General features: G+C 39.3%; 1 long non-coding RNA gene across 1 annotated transcript; it reads right to left on the bottom strand.

The window, feature by feature from the left end:
- Positions 1–11,602: 11,602 nt before the first annotated feature.
- LOC140684390 (uncharacterized) lies at positions 11,603–16,005 on the bottom strand. Its single transcript, XR_012056600.1, has 2 exons — positions 12,158–16,005; positions 11,603–12,024 (listed from the first exon to the last, which is right to left on the bottom strand). It is a non-coding gene; the product is annotated as an uncharacterized lncRNA (long non-coding RNA).
- Positions 16,006–21,661: the final 5,656 nt, after the last annotated feature.

Genomic DNA, 21,661 nt, shown 5'->3' with positions numbered 1-21,661 from the left:
CTTCCTAAATCACCTTTCACAAACTTGTTGATAACCAGGTCTGCCTTTTACCTTCCAAGGGGATGAAGTGACAGGACAAGGGCCAGTGGATTTAAAATTAAAGAGGGCAGGTTTAGATTAGATATTGGGAAGAATATCTGCCATGGCAGTGGTGAGACACTGGAACAGGATGCCCAGAGAAGCTGTGGATGCCCTATCCTCAGAAATGCTCTTCAAGACCAGGTTGGACGGGGGCTTGTGAGCAAGCTGGTCTAGTGGAATGTGTCCCTGCCCACAGCAGAAGAGTCAGAACTGACTGGTCTTTAAGGTCCCTTCCAACCCAAACCATCCTGTGATTCTGTGAGAATTGTTCCAGTGAGTCATACCAAGCCCATGAGGCACAAGATCAGCACTGTCAGTGCAGGGAGATTTGGTCAGAGCTCTAGGTATACATGCCTGGCTCTCTCTCGTGCAGTCCCTGAAGGGTCTGGTACTTCTATGATGAGCCAAAAGAAAATAGATCCTGGCAGTGGCACCAAGTGTCTGCTGGCAAGAGCAACTGAACTGCTTTTACAGTGCTGATACTCACAAGGCTTTTAGTCACCTGCAAGAGGAATGGGGCAGCTTGCCCTATCTGAGCCACCTTGAGTCTGTGAACTCAGAAAATCTGCCTACAATGGTGGCACAAGAGTTCAGATATTTTTTTCTGGGTATCTTTGTCAAAACAAATTTTGTTTGCTTTTTTGTGCATTCTGTGGCAATTGTTTGGCAATGACAGCTGGCTAGCAAGACTTTAAATGGGGCTAGGCGCTTAGGGTGCAAAACTGGAGACTATGGCGAATGAACCACATCACTGCATCCATCAATTCAGTGCCTTCACAGTAGAGTTGTGGCTTCTGAGAATCCAGAACACTAAAACAGAGCAAATACTGACTATTTAGCTGTGATTAGCATAATCTTGATCCCAAGCTATTAAACTCTGCTGAGAGACAATGTATATTAGGTTAGGCAGGATGCCACATAAACACTTGAAGCAGGAAAGGAGTGAGCAGATGCTGGTCTACAAAAAATCATGTAGCCATATCATTTGCCTGCATGCATGGATCTACTTCTAATCAAATTTTGAAGATGACACCAATTTGGGGGTAAATTAGTGAACACACTTGAGAACAAGCCATTCTGAAGGATGTAGACAGCGTGGAAGAATGGTCCAGACTTGTGAAATTCAAGGACAAGTGTAAAGCCTTGCTCCTGGAAACGAAGAGCCTCTGGCACCTGTGCAGGCTGATCCTGCCTGGCCTGTGGCAGCTCTGTGGAGAAGCAAGATGAGCATGAGCCAGCAATGCCCTGGCACCAAAGAAGGCCAGATAATGTGCTGGGGCAGAGCCAGAGACCAAAGGATAAGATTATTCCCCTCTACTCTGCACTTACTATATTACTGCCAGGCCCCAAATACAGGACAAGCATTGACTGTAACTGGATCAAGTTCAGCAGAGGCATCCCTTTAGTGGGGGCTAGAGCATTGGCCCAATAAGGAAATGCTGGAGCAGTGGGATTGCTCAGCCTGAGCCAAGATGGCTTGAGGAGACCTATCAGCTCCTGGTGCCAACAGGGAGGTCACTGAGGGGAGCCAGGTTCTCACAGCAATGAAGGACAGGAAGATGGGAACCAGAAAGTATATTTTGAAAGAATAAAAATTTTAAATGGTGTGCTGGTTTGGGTTGGAATAGAGTTAATTTTCTTCACAGCAGCTGATAGGGGCTGTGTTTTGGACTTGTGATGTAAACAGTGTTGATATCACAGTTTTCAGCTTTCCTTACTCCTGAGCAGGGCTTGCACGGGGCCAAGGCCTTTTCGTCCTCTTACTCCATGCCACCATCAAGGAGGCTGAGGGTGCAAAAGGAGTTGAGAAGGGACGCAGCCAGGATATCTGACTTCAACTGGCCAAAAGAATATTCCTGACCATATGGCATCATGCTCACCAATAAAACAATGAATGGAGGCTGGCAGGGAGGCAGCTGCTCAGGGACTTGACTGTGCATTGACCAGTGGGTGATGAGGAACCCTTTTCATTTTCATACTTTTTTTCTTTTTCGTGTATGGGTTTTATTTTTCTTTCTCTTTGATGTTTTAGTGTCCAAAGAACTGATGCACTCTCCATCTTTGAGATTTTCCAAGCCCTGACTGAATAAAGCCCTTATCAGCCTGGTCTGACTTCGGAACTGACTGTTGGGAGAGGAAGTTGGACTAGAGGTCTCCCCTGCCTATATTAAAGTCCTGTGATCCTTTGAATCCATCTCCTTGAAAATGTGCCCCTCCAGTCCATTAAAATTCTGGGCAGACATCACAGCAACAGCTCCCCTTCTATCCTGGAAGCACGTGCAGAGTCACCTCTTGCTGTACGTTACTTTATACTTGCCTGAGATCCAATCTCAGCACTGCAGCTGCACTTCAGCAAGTTGGCTGAAACATATTTCTTGGGTCACTGAGTGGGAAAAGCTTATTCATTCCTCCTTATGGTAGCTCTTGATAAAAAAATCCTGAACAGATAAAGAAATAAAAAAATCACTGCACCTTTATCTTACTTTCATACATGCAAACAGGTAAAAAATTATTGATGAGAGGCCCTTTATCTCTCCATTAAGAAGTTTAAATGGGAATCTGGGCTATCTGCCTTGAAGTCACACATTTACATTAGATACTTTAGGTACATTTACATTAGATATTTCAGAAGGTAATAAAATCCCACTTTTGAGCAGTATGTGAGTATAGATTTGTATCTGATTCTGTTCTCAGTTTGTCTCATACATAGTTCAAGTCATGGCTAAAGAGTTTTATTCCCAGACCAAGTGCATTGTTCACCATTTTTTATGAAACTAGAATCTTCAAATTTCTTCAAACTCACAGTTTAGGTATTTTTGATTTTAAAAAATTCCAGAATGCATTAAAAAAGAAGAAATATTGAATTATATAAGCGTACCCTGACATTTCTTTAATTCCACAAAATGAATGCTACAGGAATAGATAAAAATTTGCAACATTATTACTGGAGGAAGGATGAAAGCATGTCCCTCAAACTGGAATGATAAAACTCTTGTGTTGGGGTGGTGTGTCACTGAAAGGACTGAAAATTACATCTGCACAATGAATATAGGCACTAATTATGCATAAAACTGTGAACTTTCATGCTATATGTTTTTAAAATATAGGCAGGTGCTTATGCTTGCACCAGCACTGGCATTGAGTAATAGTCATAGAATCATAGACATAGAATCATAGTCATAGAAAGCAAATCATTCCTTGGAGTCATAGAAAACCAATTATTCCTGTATCAGAAGTGTGGCCAGCAGTCCAAGGGAGATGATGCTGCCCCTCTACTCCTCTCTCATAAGACCCCACCTTAGGTGCTGTGTCCAGGTCTGTGGCTCCCAATATGAGAAGGACATGGACCTGTTGGAGCAAGTCCAGAGGAGGGCTTTAAAAGACTGGAGCACCTCTCCTGTGAAGCCAGGCTGAGAGAGTTTGGGTTGTTCAGTGTAGAGAAGAGAAGCTTCTGGATAGACATTAGAGCAGCCTTCAAGTACCTAAAGGGAACCTACAGAAAAGACAGGGAGGGACTGTTTATCAAGGAGTGTAGTGATAGAACAAGACCAAATGGTTTTCAGCTGAAAGAGAGTTGTTCTAGATTAGAGTTAGGGAGAAATTCTTCCACCGGTGAGGCAGTGGAACAGGTTTCACTGAGTTGTTGCCCACCCCTGGAAATGTTCAAGGCCAGGTTGGATGAGGCTTTGACCAGACTACCTCTGCTCATGACAGGTTTGGAATGACACGAACATGAAGGTACCTTCCAGCCCAAGCTGTTCTACAGTTCTGTGATAATCATAGAATCATGAAATTGTTAGATTGGAAAAGATCATTATGTCCAAGCTCAGCCAAGAGCTGCCAAGTCCACCAAAACAAGGTGTGCCTAAGTGCCACATCCACAAATTTGAGCACTTCTAAAGAAGGTGATTTCACCATATCTCTGGCCAGTATCTTCCAATGCACTACCACCCTTTCAGTGAAGAAATTCTTCCAATATCCAGACTAAACCTTCCCTGATGCAACTTGAGGCCATTTCTTCTCATCCTGTCACTTGTTACTTTGGAGAAGAGATCAACCCCCACCTGGCTAGAACCTTCTTTCAGAGAGGGACAAGGATTCCCCATGAGCCTTCCTTTCTCCAGACTGAGGAGCCCAGTTCCCTCAGCTGCTCCTCACGGGAACTGTGTCCAAGACACTGCTCCAGTTTTGCTGCTTTGCTTTGAGCACACTCCAACACCTCAACTTGCGGTCACAGCGTTGTTTGATTTCTTCTCCTTAATTTGCGCTTGCATTCCCTTTTTGACTTCCAGCCGGCTTCCCTGGCGAGCGCAGCTTTGCTGGGGGTGTCCGGGAGCAGAGAAGCGCGGGCTGCTCCCTCCGTGGCCGCCACGAGAGGTCCCCCGAGCCCCGCGGCCGGGGCCGCCGGCACCCGGGAGCGCCGCCTCGACAAACTCGGAGCCTACAAAACTTGCGTATGGGGCTTTCCCCCCTCGTAATGGATGTATCTGCATTGGGAATAAGAGCAGGAATAGTAAGACCCAGCAGAAAGCAGTCTGCTCGTAGCTTATCCACGCAAGTGTGTAATGGTGGGTTTGTGGTTTTTTCACGGTGGAAGGCGTTTAAAATAATGGTATTCGCAAATTCCTGCCTCGTAGTCTCTCATCTTTGCACTTATATGTGCCCGTGTTTGAATGACTGGAGTTACAAGTGTTTTAATATAGTAAGTTAGAAAAAAAAAGAACAAAACAAAATAATAAAACTAAAACTAGGAGAGGAAAAAAGGCATTGACTAAATATTCTGAATAATTTAGAAAAATATTCTGTCTCTGGTAAGCCTTCAAATAAACCCAATTATTGTCTCTTCTCTCCAAAGCCACTTTTGAAATTATAATGGATGTGCAAACATTTTTCTGCCAAGCATGGGCCCCTGGCAAATAGATGTGCATTAAACTTTCTCACACAGCACTTGACACTGAATCGTATTTGGAGCTGCATTTTGGTAGGCATTGAGATGACTTGGTGGCAGGGGTGATGATGATGGCAGGGGTATTCTCCAGCTGAATTGTGATAGTGAAATTGATAGCTGAATTGTGGTAGTGAAAGTCCCACATCTGCAATATTCATCAACATGAAAGGCAGGTGCAGGCAGCAGCAAATTAGCCACCCTGTTAGGTTTGGTCAGTGTTGCATCTCTATGGTTGGCACTCATTTTTAAAAAATTAATTAAAAATCACATGTGAGACCAACTCATTGCAAATTAGTTGCTATTGCAAAAGTTAATGGGAGAGGAACAGATTGACCTAGTTATACAATTAGAAAGAATCAGGAGCTAAATTTGGTGAGACTGTGCCCTAGCCTTAATCCAACAAAGCATGCATTTAATTTTAAGTTTGTAAGCAATTCATTGACATCAGTATGATTATTCTCATATTTAAAACTATGCACCTGTAAAAATGCCATACAGGATTGTACCTCTCCCTCCAATACCCTGAGAGTGTTCACACAATAATGCTCTTTGTAGTGTCTGAAAATCTGGTTCTTCAGCTTCCTTTGTCTGCAGGGATACAGCCTCATATGAGAAACAGGTCATTTTGGGCCCTGTCCTGCCAGGCAGATGTCAGAGCCATGAAGAGTTTCTACAGCCCAAACCTCTTAAAGCCCGATTGCACCAACTGCAGTGAGGAATCCATGTGCTTGTTGCATTCTTTCTCCATCAAACTGAGTTTGGAAATATGGCAAAACTACTTCAGATAATCCACAATCATTGCTGCATTAGGGGAACAGCTTTAGCTTGTGTAAAAATTAGGCAGTGCCTTGTCTTGACAAAATGTCCTGTTCACTTACAGCCTCAAAATTCTGTGACTTGTGATTAGGACACTGTAAGAATACAGTCCAGTAGAATTAAATGTTTGTTTATCTAAGCTCCTTAAAACTCTTGCTTAATTCCCAGATAAAAAAATGTTCAGTAAGTATACAGCACTGTTGGCAAGTAAAACAGGGGAGTGAGGCTGTGCTGAAATGCACGGTCCCTCAGTAACAAAGCTCAGAGTGGCTCTGCAACACACAAAGCACAATGCGTGTGTTTGCATGCACTACTCATAAATGCTTCAGCTTTAGCACTGGATGACCCAGGAGGGAATGAAGTAACCTTGTAAGTGGCTGATTAGAAGGTGAAAATGTTATCCTGTCATTAAAGAGTGACTGAAGAGAGGAATAAATTTCCAATCCAAAGACACGAGCTGAAAGAATTTTAATTCCTTTCTGACGCTAAGTGTATCAGGCATTTGGACAGTGGCCATTGCTGCAAAGCTCCTGTGTGATGAGCCACGAGTCAAGTTCACCACAGAGCTGTCACCACAGACGGGTTGGTGAGGAGTGTCCTCCCCAAAAGGCACTGGCACACTGGTGGCATGAACTTGTGTTGGAGTTCAGTCATGCAGTGAGTTAGAAGCTTTACAAAGTGCCAGGTTGATGCCTTACAGTAGTACCTTCAGCCACAGAGTCATCTTTTTATTTGGATATCAAAGAGACAGGAAAAATGTTTGTGTGCATGTATATTCCTACAGGCATTCTATTCCATTCAGTGAAAATAGAATCTGACCCTTAAAAGGGGCTGCTACAAAGATTAGACCACAAATTTCAGAAGCAGTTGCCTTCAATCTGCCAGCTTTTTACTTAAACAATTTAAAGTTCTGAAATTTGTGTTTAGTGGATATTCCTGACATGAAGGGAAAGTGCAAGAAAAGGCTTATGATGCCTGGAGTTTTAGGTTTCATATTTTTCAGATTCTGTGCTGCAGTGTGTTACTCTGAGCTTCATATTAATTGCTAGCAAGTTCTCTTCACAGGGTAGGTAGACAAAACAGTGTTTTTCCAGCTTGAGACCAAGGAAAAATGTTATGAGCTCCAGGCCAAAAAAGTACAAACAATGCTGAATTGAAGAGACAAAAACAAAGAGGATGGAACTTCATAACCTGAATCTTTAATTGGACAATATGCAAATGGACCCAAACTTATAAAAGTGTGAGACCTTGAGACCAGTCGACCATTTTGTGACTATTTTGGGTTCATCTTGGGTGTAGCCCTGGCCAGACTCTTGTACTGCCCAATGTAATGTGTATCCATTAAGGCCTTTTAATAAATACCTACTTTATTCTTTAACTCTGTCTAGCCTCTGTTCTAGGTCAGCCTTCTCAAGGCATCACTTATATACAAACATATATACAAACACAGATTGGGGTTTTGAAGCCAAGTGTCTTCCGAAAGTCTTATCAATTGTGTAGAAAGAACTTGAATAAACTCATATGATTGCATCAGCTTTGAAGAAAGAAAACACATTAAAAGCTTCTTCTTTGGGCACACATTTCTGCAGGTTATAAAACTATTTATGATCACACATATTTGTATAGAAGGGCTTTTAAATTTTATTTCATATTACAGTGTCTTACTTTACAATGGTTGGTACCAGAATTACTAGAAATGGGGAGACTATAAAATAAAAATAAAATGTATATATCAACAAAACTTCATGCAAGGAAGTGCATGAAATATGTGAATAGATATAAAGTGCATGAGTAAAGTCTCAGAAGCAGAGTGTGTGCTACACAACTCTCACCACTGCAGTTGCTCTTGGGTGTCATATTTTTCCCTCACCACTTCATTTCCTCTTTGCTTTTTCTTCTCTTCCATAACGTGGCAACAGTGATTCCAAGATGTAGTTGCTGCCATGAAGAAGGCACCTTCTGTCCTTTTTCTTCACCTTCTGCACAACTTTGACTTTACACTGGGGAGTGACACTCCTGCTGCTTTATGAGCTGAAGGGTAGGACTGACTTCTCCAAAACAGACATTTCTAGAAATGCCCCATTATCTGCAAAAACCCCCAGGCCCCAAATATGTTTTTTTCATGTCATTGATATTAATTCAAATCTCATCACTGCAGTACAAATTACAGCTGAATTTGGCCTTTGCTGGCTTTGAAGCAGTAAGGGAAAACATGTGTGTAATCATTAACATCTGTGAATTTGCACATTTTGAGGCACATTTTAAATTAAACAAATGTGCTCTCTGAAGATCTTATAAGTTGAACAGGAATAAATCCTACAGCAATATTGAAGTCCAAGGTGCAAATAACAGTAAAGCTCTGTCTTCAGAGTCTCACAAGATTTTTCATAAAATATTCTACATAAAATATTCTATCATAAAAACTTTCAGAAAAAGCCTACAGACCACTGTGCTGATAGTAGGGCAGATCAGAAATAAGCACATAAAGGCAGTGTTCCTAGGAAGAGATAATAAAGACCATATCTGGATAATATAGACCATATTACCTCTATTCATATACTTCATCTTGCTTATGTCCTTAAATGGTCACTGCTACTGTAGCACTAGACACTGCCCAGAGGCAGGATTCTCAGTCTGAAGTGCACCTTCCTTTTTTTTTCTTTAATACACTCAGAAAGTTTTAACAAATCTAGGAGTTCACCAGTAACCCACCTGTGATGCAGCAGACATTTTATTTTTTAAATAATCATCACACATTTGAAAATGCCTAATCAATCTGCTCTGTGCCTCTGCTCAGTGAAAAGTGGTGCTGTACAGAAGTGCTGTTCCCAGAATTCAGCAAATGGCTTTGGACAATGGTGGAAATATTCCAGCCATTTCCCCATCACCCTATGTAAAACTGTACCCACACACTGAGAACCATTTAAACATTTTAATCCTGCTAAATACTTGCACCCATAGAGGACAAATTTATGCCTAAGCACTGGAGTTAACATTGTAAAGTTTAGAGGGTTTCATTTTTAATTTTTGTGGCTCTGCCTGAAGCATAACTAGTTGCCAAGGTGCTTCGTTATCCGCATCTAGCTCCTGGCCAGGGCAGGCATCTCTTGGAGTTCACTGTAGCTTCAGTCTGGCTCGCATCCCTAGATGTCTTTCCTATGAAATCCAGGTATCCAAGGTGAGTTGGCTGCCATGCACATGGGTTCACCCCAAAATGTGATCCAGGCATGGCCTTTGTGCACATTCTGAGTCAGAAACTCAGATGTTTCCCAGGTTATGGTGTCTAGACATAGGCTTAATGCTTCTGGGGCAATAATTTATGTTTTCCTGCACATAGGTTTGTCATCTGCATAGTGGAGGTAAAATGGTGCTGTCTGTGTTACTTGCTGTCAGGGGTAAGAACAGTCTCCTGAGTTGTTTTTGAAAGTTGAGACATGTACACTCTAATTTCTGTTTAGATCTCTAGCCAGTATTATAATTAACACATGCACAATAATTTGTTGCAAATCCATATAGAGCATATCATACTTCATACTATGAGAAATCAAAAGGGCCAATTAAATGGAAGTTTGATCTCTCAAGGATATGTAATGTATGCTTCTCTGCTACGACCTGACTGGGATGACTGTGGTAATGCCACATACCACATAAATGCAGAATGTTTATAAAAAAAAGTATGTCACACCACCTGTTCTCATCCAGCTTTTCTTTTTTTAACTAAGCAACTGCAAGTGAAGCGCAAACTTTCAAGCCAAGGAAACACTTCAGCCAGCATCCAATTTCAAAGGGTTCATATTAAAATTGAATGAAGAGAAATCCAACAGGAATAACTCTGGGAATTCAAAAGCACAAAAAACTGGTAGTTTCAAATTCCATTCTGGAAGATGACCTATTTTTAGAGACAAATAAAAAGTTCTGCTTCACTTTAAAACTGTTCTATTTCTGGAGCTCCAGCAGCTGCCTTCTCAATAAAAATGAGTAATAATAATAACTACAACATGTGAATATTGGCCTTCTCACAAGGCCTTGCAACTTTTAAAAAAACGTTGTTGACAGTCACTGCAGCAATTGCATCCATGGCCACACTCACCATAAATGAAGGTAACTTAAACTTTTGGCAGAAAATTTTGCCAGGAATTATGCTAGGCAAATAAATGAAATGGAAGCTGTCAGGAAAAGTGTGCATCTGGACACCTGTTTTTCATTTATAGCATTGGATTATGTTCATCTCATCCTGAAGGCAGGAAAAGCATCATTGGAATCTACCTGTGAAAAACTGAATAAGTGATAACTTATGCAAGAATGCAGAAATTCCCTTTCAACTAGAAGTAAATGGGTCACTGGTAATGAAATTATTGATTAACTTGGCCTGACACCCATTCCACAATTCTAACTGATGTTTATACATTTAGACAGCACATCTCAACACACTTTTGAATACAGGAGCTCTGAGCATTTGAATGGGTAGTTACTTCCCAGTTAATGTATTAATATTGTTTTTAAAGCTCAGTACTTTCTGGGCCAGAAGGATAAAGAACAAAAAAATGTTGAGTTTTAGTTTTATAAACAGGAGGACTCTGTGACTATCTAAAGTCTTTTCTACCAGCAAATTTTCTAACCAAACTCCTTTGTCTCCCCATTCAGATGGGTTTTATTACAGATGAATCAATGATGCACATATAAAACAAAATACTAGTGTGGGGGCCAGGCTGCCACACATTCATAGGCACACACAAAGTTGTGTGACAATTTGTCATCCTTCTCTATATGAGCATGCCATAGCTATTGCCTTCAGCTAGCATGCAGCATCCGTATTATGCTGAAGTCCCTAATTCATGGCTGATGAATGTGCCTTTAAGCAGTAAGTTTGGCAAAATAAGTAAATATGCATATAAATACTTCCAAATTTGTATCAGTTTTGCCCAGAAGTTAATAAATTGCATTATTACACAGTGAAATAATAAAACATCACAATTGCTACATCACTTAAATTATTTTTTCCAACAAAGGGTTACAACTCTCAAGTAAAAAGTCATTGTTGTGAAAGATGACACAATTGTCTCAAAAAAAAAAAAAATTAAGGCAAATCCATCTTTATGCAATTAAATATGTATTTCCTTAAACAGTTGCACTTGTGAAGAAGACATTAATTCTGTTTGTAACATCCTCAACTATACAAAAAGGATTGAATCTGAAATTAACTCAATATCAGCCATAATCAGGACAGCCTCTGTCTTTTAGTGTGTTTGCACCTAAACTAGTCCTTTTTTTCCTCACTACTTCCTGTATTGTTAGTTGCCAGCACAGCAAGTCATTTTCATTACAGAAATCTAAACTGTGAAACAAGTGCAATATAATAGTTAATCAAATGCTATACAAATAGAAGCATTTGTATCATGGCCTTAAGGGCATTGGCTGATTTTAGATTGGAATTTTATCTTGCACATCATATTATCTAATTTGAATATAAATATGAGTGAAGTCATTTAAGTAAGCAAAACCAAAGCAAGTTCAGCACTGACTTGGTTTTGCAAAACAGCAGCATATAAGGCCATTTCTTTCTTTCTTTCTCTTTTCTGTCTTTTTCTTTCTTTCTTTCTTTCTTTCTTTCTTTCTTTCTTTCTTTCTTTCTTTCTTTCTTTCTTTCTCTTTCTTTCTTTCTTAAGGCCATTTCTTTCTTTCTCTTTTCTTTCTTTCTCTTTCTTTCTTTCTCTTTCTTTCTTTCTCTCTTTCTTTTCCTTCTCTTTCTTTTCTTTCTCTCTTTCTCTTTCTTTCTTTCTTTCTTTCTTTCTTTCTTTCTTTCTTTCTTTCTTTCTTTCTTTCTTTTCTTTTCTTTTCTTTTCTTTTCTTTTCTTTTCTTTTCTTTTCTTTTCTTTGTTCATTATACCCTGATGTTACATAGATTTACCCATTTTTAAGTGTTTGTTCCAATTCTTTTTTTTAGGAACATGTCAAGGTGAGAAGCCAAATACAGCTTCTGACAAGAATAATTCAGCAAGACTGTTCTCAGAGAGAGACCCTTAGATGGGTTCATTATTTCATCCTAAGCAAAATTTGCAGCTGTTAGGTGCTGACTGAAGATCTTCCAAATTTTTCCTTTTTGTTGTGGATCTTCAGATATCATTAGTTTTGTATATGTCTGTCCAACATGTCTTGACAGCTACTTCATCTCATATTATCTGATAAGAAAATGTAGAATAATTTACTGTTATTAATTATAAACTCTCTTAAGTGCTACTTTACAAACACAGAAGAAACAAAGTGTACTCACATAAAATGAGCAACATACGAGTATGCCCTGACAAGTTTTACCTTTATTCCCAGCAGAACCTCTTTTCCTTATGACTTCACTCCAGCTGGTTCTGGGGAAAGAAAGATAAAAGGGTGCTGGGGTCTGCTGCACATGCTCTGCTCTGCCATAGGCACCTCTCTGAGCTCCCTCAAACCGTGCAGGGAGCCCAGCTGTGGAGGTGCCCAAGGCTCTCTCTGCCTCCTGGTGTCACGCTTCCAGCACCCACAGGGCTGGGAGCATCCTGGTCTAGGAATACAGCTGTAATAATAAAAGGGGTGGAATAAAATTTACAATAAAAGAAGCTATGTAAAAAATTAAAAGAAAGCCAAGTTTGCCACTCTTTCTACAGCTGCACAGAGGCTTGTGGGCACATCTCTGTGCTTTGTTGCCAGTGGTTCACATCTGCCAAACCCATCTCCCAAGCCTGGCAAACCTTCAAGGCATCTGTATTAGCAGAGTCCTGAGTTTAAGGGAAAAAATTATCTGAGAAGAATTAAGTATCTCATGCTACACTAGCATGTTTGCATAGATGTCAGTCCTGAGCTGGCCCTTGTCTGGCAGGTTCAAAATGCAAGTGCCCATGCCTGCCCATACAGACAAAGCACAAAGGTCTGTATTTTTCTGCTCTCCATATATATTTTTTTCTGCTCTCCATATGTACATATATATGCAAATACATTCCTTCTCAGTCTCTCAGAACTATTTTTCCAATTAATTTAACATCCCTAGCTATAAGATAAAGCCTTCACTTTTTTCTTTTTCATTAAACCAAATTCTCTCATGATTACTATGGATATAAACCTGCAAACCTTTATTTCCTTTTCTAGTCTTTATGGGTGAAATTCAGCTCTGGCACAGATGGCTGTATATATCATCTTGCCTTAGATGAAAAGATTGCAGAAAAAGGGACTGCAGGATTTTCTATCCAAAGTAGCTCAAACTCCTAGGAGAAAAGTGTCAGCTCCCCTGCTTAGTTACTGCATAGTGCTACAGCCTCCAGCAGAGAGTTTTGGGGGTGTGTTGCTGTGAAGTCAGGGATCCCCACAGCTATGCAGTTTGCCTGACAGCAAGATGTGAAGGTCTAAGTCTGCAAAAGCTAAATCACAGGCTGCTCTCTCCTAAACTCTCTGTGCTGTACCTCTAATACCGCTGCAGGAATATTTGTGATCCATCTGCTCCTGGCACATTGATCCTTAAGACTTAAGTAACAGTACTCACAAGAGCCTGTGAGCCCACAAAAAAAAAACCAAAAAACCAAAAAAAAACCAAAAAAAACACAACCCCAAAAAAACACAACCCAGTTATCAAGAGCTTTTATTATGTAATATTTCAATCTGTTCATGGATTAAGCTAACTAAACGGAAGTAAAAAGTGGTTTTGCTGCAGTGCCAGTTCAGCTATGAGATTCCTGCAATTCAGCATGAAGGAAGTTTATCAAATCCTCTGCTAATACACTAGAGTACTGAGTCCCAGGCTAAGACTGATGGAATGAGATAGCTTTTGATTATGGAGCAGACTTTCAAATGAAGACATAAGTGCCTAATTCTTTGCCTTGAGATTATATCTGAGTATTTTTTTACACATCTCAATCCCTCTGAACTTTAAAACTTTACAATAGCATAATTGATTTTAGTATTTCCTAAGCACTTATCTGATGTATGAAACTAGATACTTTATATTGTGATTCAGCCCTCAGGCCTTCAAATCTGTAGATACAGTTACTGTGAAAAATTAAATGTAAAATCAAAAATTGTATCTCTAATGAGAGTGTTAGATTTCTCAGTTTATTGGTTTAATACTGTGATTAATGTACAGCTTTAGTGCTTGATGCAAAAAGAACCCACAATTGTGAGAACTTTTGCCCAGTGTATTGCCCAAATAATATTAATAATTGACTTCACTGAAACACATTATCAAGGACACTAATTCAGCTATGCAGCAATGTTTATATCAGGATTTACAGAATAATGTTTAGGATCTTTAGCACTTCTGACATGACTATGTCATTTTAACGTCCAGCAATGTCAGACTCCACAGATGAGTTAAATGCTTGGAGCACTGCTGTGGAGTGAGGCCACATGAACATTTAGGTGATGGGGCAAAAATCAAATTCATAACCCAAATTAGATTGAAGTGTCCACACTACCTGCTGGAGTCTGAAGCATCTACAAATAGGATATTTACAGGAGAGCACACTGACTGTGTAGCCAAATACATGGACCAGTAGAAAATGGGGAGAGAAGGGTTAGTTCCAATGTCTTCCTGTGCCCTGAGGGTGCAGCACCCTGCTGCCAGATCTGCTTGCAGCCAGCTGCAACCAAAAATGTGTATGGATGCCTTTTGATTAAAAAATGGTTGTTCAAATTGCATAAGGATTTTGGATTAGATTATCCCATCTTTCAAGCAAACTGATTAAAAGGTGGATTGGTTGTATTCAGCCAGACTCACTGTTTCATCTACCATCAGTGAAGCAGAGCAGGACATTTTGGAGAACTACTTGCAGCTTTTGGATTGTCTACCTAAATTTAGCCTGCTTATACTTGCCCTCACCAAAGAACAACCATTGCTCATGAGATCCCCTACAATGTCAGGACTGGCAATGACAAGGGCAGAAGTGGAGTGGCTGGAAAGCGAGAGGCTTAGCTCTTTCATCAGTCTTTATGTAGTGGAGGAATATTAAGGAGCTTTCACCAAATACAGCTGCTCCACTCATCCAGAAAATGTGAAGGCAGTTGGGGCAGTCAGGTGAATCCCTCCAGGGCTCACTTGGCCAATGCTGGCACAAGTAGGTGCAGTTCCGATATCAGAGGTCAGCAGAGGTGAAGTGGTGAATGGATGTCTCTCCTGCTTTTAGGGCAGGAAAATCATAAATTATAAACTGAATGTAACATCTACAAAAAGATATTTGGGTGTCTTCACATGATTTACGTGTTGGTGACCTTAAAACTGTGCCTTAATACTGATTGAAAATGGGGGTGATGTATGCTTCATAAGAAAGCAATGGGAGCCAAGCTTTGAAAATAGACCGAAACATTTATTTGTTTGTTTCCTCAGTGTTTTTCTTTTTTCCTAGATTACTCACTTTATGGCTACACCACCAGGTGCCAGTCAAGAGTGGGATGAAAGGATACAAAAATAAAGCTGCAGTTTGTGCATTTGAGGACCCAGGTGCTACTGTAACATAAAATGTTGTATTCTGATTACAAAGCATCTCACAGGGTTTAGTGCACAGAAAATAAGGACAAAGTGCAAACCAAACACTATGAAGACTAATTTTAGCCCTTAACTTCTTATTTCATTGTCTCAAACTGGAGCAGAAACTGCAGGAAGAAAAAAATCCTGAAAGCTTAATCTCCATCTTGGATGCATGGATATTTCTCTGTGTTATATGACACTCTCCAACCTGTCATGTTCTGCTATCACTCAAAACCATTTATAACTTGTTAACAAGGTGGTGAAAAAGAGCTGAATATTTTCCCAGAATGGTATTTACACATTTTAATAAAGATAAATATCTTGATCATTTTAAGGCCATATAAAATAACACAGAAAAATAGCCTTCTTTGACAAATGGAAACAAGTTCATTTGCTAGAAGGTGCTAGAATTTGATGCAGAAATTACTTTAACCAAAATTAGGCTGACCCTTGACAGGAACAAAACACATGCCACAGATTTCTTCATAATTTTATAGCTATTATTAATTTATTGGAAATAATATTGTAGGAAAAACTCTGTAAAATCTAGGGAAAACTCAGGCTGGAGAGGAATAAACTACTGTGGCCTTGATGCAGATTTCCCTAAGAAATATGCATTTTTTTAATTCTGAGGGGAAATCAATTTATGATTTTTACCATACTCATGTATTTTCATCATGCTTTTGGGAAACTGCCCCAAATTATGTATTCAATTATTATATATATATATATAATGTGAATGACTGAAGAAGGTAAATTTGGTATGTCTTGGTGAATTAATGCAGATCTAAGTCCTGTCACCATGTACAGAAACTTAGGAAAGATTCAATTAATAAAAAAACTTGTGAAATAAAATGAGAAAAATACAAGGTTTAATGAAAAATATAATGGATGTTATTCATCTCTACAGCCCAGGTATGAAAATAAAATCCTTCTTAAGAGCTTAACAATGCATTTATAACAGACTAAGTCCGAAGCCCTGAATTAGAAGAAATTTTGCTTCTGTGCCAGCATCGGCTGAATCAAAGCTCATATTGAAATGAGGTTTCCCTCTTTCAAGTGTTCAGTTTTCTTTGTTTCTTTCAACCCTCCTTTCTCCTGCACCCACCGCCACACAGACTCTTTTTTTTCCATTTGTTCCCAGAAAGCAGAAAAGTTCTTTAAGCATTTTTCCCAGCCCTATCTGACGAAAAACATCAAACTAAGTGAGATGCAAATAAAAATGCCATCTGTTTTCTCATCTTTTAAAGTGTCTGACTTTTTTGTTTATAGTTTTTAAAATTACTTAACTTAAAACCTCAGACTTTAAATTATATCTTCATTATGCCATGAAAACTAGCAAAAGAGCAAAGAATGAAGAAAACAGGTTTTAAATGAACACTTTCTCTTTCCCTGACAAGCTTTAACAGAAGCAGCTGCACAAGTGAAATAGCTGTATGATATTTAACCCTTTGGATGCCAGCATTGATCTACATTTTTAAAAGGAATCAACACGTTTTGTATGCTTGCCTTACTTACCCCCCAAGGTAAACTTTTGAGATAAGTGCATTCTCCTCTCCTGAACTGACCATCAGAATGAAAGCTCCATGCTCCACTTTTACATGTGTTTTGCTACTAGTTACACTGCTGTCCCAGAAGAATAACTGAGAGAAGTTAGGACCACTGAGTGTCTGGTACTCCTGTGCCCAAAAATGCAATCTTTGTGAGAAAATAAATTGCTGAGATACTACCTGCAGGTACAACTGGGACTACGAGAAATTAAATAAAGAAAAAACAAACAAACAAACTAAAACCCCTAAGGTTTCGTGGGTTGTGTCTGTAACATTCCCATAAGTCCAATCTTGAGATGATGTGTATCTGTAAGTGTATTAAACTAGGCTGTACAATGGTCACATTTGGTGGAGAGGAGATAGAGGTATAGAAAGTGAGCATCAGCCACTTTTCCAGTCCCTTTATCCCAGGCTTCTTGGCGGCCAAATTAACCCCTAGTACCACATGTGAGTAAGTCTAATTTTACAGAGTAGAGCAAAATCACAATGGGAGGTGCTATTCAGGCTGTATAATGTCCTTGGGAACCCTGTCCCAATGGGCACACATTTCTTCATCCTATGGAGGTCCCCAGTTAGCTTTTATTTTTTGAGCACCACATGCAACCTGCTAGCGCACAGAGGCTGAAGTAAAGACAAAGGAATTGACCTGATTTGGGTGAACTTCACTCACGCTCCCATCTGATTTCTTTAAGAGAAAGAAACTGCAGATGCCTTGAGGCAGAGCAGGGCTTGGGCACTAAGAAGAAAGTGGCAGTGACAAGCAGCCACAAGCCTCCCCAGATGACACTCCTTGTAGAGATGTCACAGCTGCAGGAGCCACAGGCTGCTCTCGGAGCTCCAGCCACTGCATGGAGCTCTCATGGCAAAAAAAGAAAAGCCACCCACCCTTAGTTAAGAGGCATCCTGTCATCTCCTGGGGCTATGCTTCCTGCTGCAGTGCGGTGCAACCTGCAGGGTTGCTTGTCATGCAGAGACATAATTTGCTCTTCTTTGCAAAGTAGAAGTGCCTTTGATCCACACCCTGGATTAAAATTCAACTTTGAAGGTTTTCTAAGCAGTGCTACATTTAAAACTTTCCTATAAATTAGTTTTAAGACCCAACAATTGTCTTAGAAAAAGGACTTGCAAGTTCCACAGCTGTATTGCTGTGACCTTCTTTCACAGAAGCTTGGGTTGGAGTAGGATATCCTTTCCAAATAGAACATCCCCCCAATCCATATTTTACCTTAGGAACACCAGGTAGGTACCAATATACAAGCTGAAACACATGGATGGCATCCATGAGTTCCCTCACACAAGCCTGGTGCCAGTGAGATGGGCTAATCCCACTTCTCCATGAGCATGAAATGTAGCCCAAGGTCCTATGCAGCTCTTTTACAGAAGAAGGAATGAGCCAGTTGTATGAGAAACTGGATCCTTTGTACTACTTTGGGGTGCTATTTTTTGTGCTGATTTTGGCAGTCTGTTTGGTTAAATACACTAAAAACAGATTAGGCTGCCTGATTTCATTACTGCACTAGCACTGTATATTCTTGCTGCCTGAAAGCTGTTACATTAATGGCAATCACTGGGAAGCAACTTGCCAAATTAGAATAAGGTCATTACAATTTACACCAAAAAAAAAAAAAAAAAAAAAAAAAAAAAAAAAAAAAAGAAAGAAAAAAATGTATTAAAATATGTTCCCAGGAAAACACATCATTAAATAGATGGCACACGATATAATTCAAGGGTTGCATAACCTTCCAATCTAGCCAAGTACATATCCAATAAAAAAAATACTTGCTGATCATCTAAGGAACCATTCGGGAATTTCAGCAGCTCTTTAAAGCATGTTACTGTTTTCTGTGAGTCCTCAGTAAATACTATTTGCATCATTTTATACACATCAGTGACTTGTGCCAAGCAAAAGATCACTGCTGCTCCAACTTGTATCATTTAGTACTTTACGTGTTTCAACACTAGTGCAACAAATTTTCACTTCATTCTGACAGAAAGTGTGACTTCTTCCCCGCATAACATAGCAATCTCTGACCATGCTATCTTTCTGTGTCTTCTGTTTATCCTCTTCCTTCCACTCATTTCATATAAGCATGTGGGAAAACATGTTGGCTGGTTTGGGGGTTTTTTGTTTGTCTATTTGGGGGGGTCTTGGGTTTTTCATTTGCTTTGGTGGGGGTGTGGTGGGTTTTTTGTTTGTTTTTTGGTTGGGTTTTTGGTTTTTGTTTGGTTGGTTTTTGTTTTGTTGTTGTTGTTTTCTTTTTTCCAGAAGATAAACACTCTTCATTTTTTTTCTTGGTGGTTTTTTTTTTTGTTGTTGTTTTTTGTTTTGGTTTGGTTTTTTTCACTATCCTGGTTCCTTTTACATCTTTAAGTGTTTGTCTTCCAAGATCCCTATCCACCTGCCCAGCTTGTGCTCCATCTCTGAGGCTACCTTTTTTCTGAAATAGTTTGTGATGCTCTATTTGTTTCAGATTATAGCTAATTCTCCTCATTCTATGTAGACAAAGTGGGGTTTGTTAGATTAATATTTAACCAGGCCAGTAACAACTGAGATCATCTAACCTAACTCTCTGAACAATACTGGCCACAGAACTGCTTTGAATTAACTTCCCTCTCAACTGGAGGAGACCTCTAGAAACACATATGAACTTGATTTAAATTATTCCAGTGATGGTAAATCCACCACAACCTATGATGGACTCTTACAGGGTTTAATTGACATCTCTATTAAAAATGTGTGCTTTATTTGCAGTTTGCATTTATCTGCTTCATCTTGCACCAACTGGAGGCTATTAAAGCCTAGTTTGTCTTAGAGTTCAAAAAGCCTTTCATGGTGAGTTTCTGGTTTTCATATAGGTACTTTAACATTCATTGAGTCTCACCCCGAGGCTCATTTTTGAGGACTCTGGTCATTACTTCAGCCCTTCACCGTCTCGACATGTAGACATGGGACCCTGAGACTATATTTTTTCTCTGAGTTCTGTGACTATCTAATGCCAAAAACAGTATTTCAAGTTGCATGTTCAGTCTATATTCTAGTGTTTGCACATGCAAGGAAAGAAAGTTTCTTTCTCAACAAAGCATCATGTTCTGATGACAATCGTCTTGAAAATTTCCTGCACAGGAGGCTGCGACAGGGAGACAAACATCACAGCCAACACCTATCAGGACACCATTTATGAATTTAAGTGTTACTACTGGTGGCATCAAGCTGTTCTTACCAATGGCAGGTAATGGTACTCTCAAGTACTGAGACACAGATGATCCTGCATTTACAATCTGTCTTTTTCATAATTTACTTCTTCCCAAGCATCTCAATATCAGAACAAAGTTTCATATAAGCGCAATGAGAATCATTTTACGTTATCTTTCACACAGATCATTTTGACAGGCATATTAGAATATGTATGTATGTTTCAGTATTTAAAAAGAATTATTTTATTTTAAATGTTCTTCCTTCCCCCAAAAGAACTTGAAGTGAGGTTTACCTATTCTGAGTCCATTACAGGTATTAATCACCATATATCTTCATCTACTATGATAATAATGCATGGAAAATAAATCACATTTTTCTACAGCTCCTTGGAACTAGAAACTCTGACATTTGAAATATATCAAAATTGTCTTTAAACAGTATATCAAGGGTTTCTGAACTGAAAAATGTCACGCACTCATAATGTGCTCTGTAGAATATTTTTGATTTTATTCTTTCATAGCTGTATGTCAAAACCAAGTTGAATTTAGAAACAAGAATGTAAATATCCCAAGCAGTAACTTTCTTCTACTTCCATGACTTGTAAAGATTTTAGACAGGAACAAGTTAAGACAAACCAATTGCAGATCCTCAAAGTCTGCTGAAATCAGCAATAGAACTACCCCCAACTTCAGTGTCTGTAAGCCAGTCCCTTGACACTAGGACTGGAATGCTTCATTCACAGGTTTTGAAAAAAAAAAATAAAATTATTGAAAAAATAATTCACTGTTGTATAAAATAGCTACTTTTCCCAATGATCAGAACTTGTTAATCTTTAAAAATAAATAAATAAAACAAAACAAATCCCCAGACAGATCAGCTGAGTTTGGAAATAGAGAATATGGATACTCTTCTTAGAGAGTGCAGACTCCCCAATCCATAGATCAGAATTGACTTTACCACTAAACCTCTACTGCTCACCTTAATACACCAAACTTTTCTTATATAACTTCTCCCATATGTGCACATGTTTGAAATCAAACTATTTACTTCACTGAGGTGGAAAAGAATTTAATAATATTTCTGGAGTTTTGTGATGCCAATATAATATAAATTCTACATCCTGAGGCACTCAAATTGACCAATGTTTCTGCTGATTGCCCTTGTAGGACTGAGTCACCTTTACCAAGAGAAGTTCCCATGTGAGTGTTTGGAGGACATAAGGCTCTTATGCAGAGCTGGAGCAGTTTGGGTTTGAGTGTGGGTAGTTTTACCTAGTAGGACAATTTTCCTAGCAAGGACTCAAGCATGATGTGCAGCTTCTTTTGGAGTTTTAGTGTGCCCTGCAGAAAGCTGGGTATTATTTCTTTTTTCAAGAAAAATACCAAATTTTGCAGTACGTGAGAGAAAATTGCCAGAAATCTGTGGCTTCAAGGAGCCTTTAATTTTTTTGAATTTTCAAGAATTTTGAAGTTTTACTCTGGTGATTAAGCATCCATTCTATAATTCTGCTTCTATGCTATCTGAAAGTAAGTTGTTTTTATTTCATCTTTCTGTCTAGATTTCATCTTTACTATGCTGTGGAC

The sequence above is a fragment of the Taeniopygia guttata genome, chromosome 1, assembly GCF_048771995.1.
Source record: "Taeniopygia guttata chromosome 1, bTaeGut7.mat, whole genome shotgun sequence".
In the NCBI taxonomy this organism is placed as follows: domain Eukaryota; kingdom Metazoa; phylum Chordata; class Aves; order Passeriformes; family Estrildidae; genus Taeniopygia; species Taeniopygia guttata.
Note: the sequence above shows the minus strand (reverse complement) of the source record. Positions and strands in the feature narration are given on the sequence as shown.